Source organism: Meriones unguiculatus (genome assembly GCF_030254825.1).
Source record: "Meriones unguiculatus strain TT.TT164.6M chromosome Y unlocalized genomic scaffold, Bangor_MerUng_6.1 ChrY_unordered_Scaffold_42, whole genome shotgun sequence".
Taxonomy (NCBI): domain Eukaryota; kingdom Metazoa; phylum Chordata; class Mammalia; order Rodentia; family Muridae; genus Meriones; species Meriones unguiculatus.
Window position 1 is genome coordinate 3,497,025 of NW_026843713.1, and position 2,309 is coordinate 3,499,333.

The window sequence follows — 2,309 nt, forward strand, 5'->3', positions numbered from 1 at the left end:
GGAGGAGGGAGGAGCTTATGGGGGGATACAAAATGAATAAAGTGTAATTAATAAAAAATTAAAAATAAATAAATAAATAAAAATAAATGGAACTTCATAAAACTCAAAAGCTTCTGTAAAGCAAAGGACAGTGTCATAAAATCAAATGAATGCCTACAGACTCTTCACCTATCCTCTATGTGACAAAGGGTTAATAATCTACATAAATAAAGAGCTAAAGTTGAAAGGTAACAAATCAAGTACTCCAATTTAAAAAATGGGGTGTACAGCTAAACAGAAAATTCTCAATAGAGGAATATCAAATGAAGGAGAAACACTTAAAGAAATGTTCAATGTCATTAGCCATCAGGGAAGTGCAAATCAAAATGACACTGAGAATTCACCTTACACCCATCAGAATGGCCAAGATAAAAAACTCAAGTGACAATATATGCTGGAGAGGTTGTGGAGGAAGGGGAATACTCCTCTCCTGCTGGTGGGAATGTAAACTTGTATAACTACTCTGGAAATCAATCTGGTGCTTTCTCAGACAACTAGGAATTGCTCATCTTCAAGATTGGCTATACTACTCCTAGGCATACATACAAAAAAGGCTCAAGTACTCAATAAGGAAGTTTGCTCAACCATGTTTGTAGCAGCTTTATTTGTAATTGTCAGAACCTGGAAACAACCCAGATGCCAAGTAACATGCATGGAGATAACTTAGAACCCCTGCACAGATGTAGCACATGGCTGTTCGGTGTCCAAGTGGGTTCCATAGTAATGGGGACAGGAACTTCCTCTGACATGAAGTGATTGGCCTACTCTTTGATCACTTCACCTTGATGGTTAACAGGTCACAGAGAAAGACAATGCACCCACTCCAGATGAGGTCTGATAGACTAGGATCAGATGAAAGGAATGAAGACCTCCTGTGTTGGTGGACTTGGATAGGGGCATATGTGGAGAAGGGAAACTGAAGGTGGTATTGGGAGGACTCTGGAGGTTATGAGTGGATACAAAGTAAATAAAGTGTAATTAATAACATTTAAAATAAAAAAAATATTTAAAATTTATATTTCCTTTTGGTTATATAATATAGGACAGTGTGCTTTGAGGTTAATATAACAAGGAAGTGTCCAGACTGAATGGAGTCTCTGTCTCTCTGTCTCTGTCACTTTATATCTTTGTTATTTTGGTGTAGGTCTCTCCATTTCTGAATATATCTCTGTCTGTGTCTATCTCTTCCAGTCTTCCTCTCTCTCCCTACAGCTTATGGTTCAGTATAAAAGCTCTCAGTTTTGATAAAAGACTACAACAAGATGATTGCTTGTCTATGTGGCATCATGGATGGTCTCTGTAAAAATATAAGCAATGACCCAATTAAATGCTTTTTGTTCAAAAGTTTGCCTTGGTCAGGGAATATTTTCACAAAAAATAATTCACTGACTGAGGACATATCTGTCCTTTAACAATAAAAATGGAATCTGTGAAAATGTGAAACTCACAAGGCAAGGACATGGGATTAATAATTTCCACTTGAAGGAAATATGTGATGCTTGCTTCAGCAGGACATATATTAAAACTGCAACAATACAGAGAATATTAGCATGGACCCTGAGAAGAATGACACACAAATTTGTGAGGTATTACATCTATTTTTTTGGAGAAAATAAAGAAAAAAAAATTGAGGAAATTGTGGACAGAAAGAACTAAGGGAAGAAAAGAGGAACTACGGAGGTAAACATAACCAGTAGCCCACAAGAGATGGAAACAAGATTATCAGGTGTGGAAGATACAATGGAAGAGACTAATATAATATATATGTCAAAGAAAATGTTAAATCTAACAAAAATCCTGACACACACCTTCCACGAAATTCAAGACAACATAAAAACACAAAACCTAAGATTAATAGGAATAGAGGAAAAAGAAGATTCCCTCCTCCAAAGCCCAGAAAATATTTTCAACAAAATCATTGAAGAAAATTTCCCCAACTTAGAGGAGAGGCCAATAAGAATACAAGAGATCTACAGACACCCAATAAATTAGTCCAGAAAAGAAAATCTTCCAATCACATAATAATCAAAACAGTAACAAAAAAAAAAATACTAAAAGTTGCAAGGGAAAAAGGCCAATTAACATATAATTGGCAAACCCATCAGAATCACACCTGACTTCTCAACAGAGACTATGAAAGCCAGAAGGGCTTGAAGAGATATCACACAGGCCCTAAGACAACAGAGATTTCAGCCCAGGATACTATACTCAGCACAACTCACAGTCTTCATAGATGGAGAAAACAAGATATTCAATGAAAAATAAATAAA

General features: G+C 36.0%; 1 non-coding gene across 1 annotated transcript; it reads left to right on the top strand.

Annotated features, from left to right (window-relative positions):
• Nucleotides 1-1,536: 1,536 nt before the first annotated feature.
• On the top strand, nucleotides 1,537-1,640 carry LOC132651934 (U6 spliceosomal RNA). Its single transcript, XR_009589457.1, has one exon. It is a non-coding gene; the product is annotated as a U6 spliceosomal RNA (small nuclear RNA).
• Nucleotides 1,641-2,309: the final 669 nt, after the last annotated feature.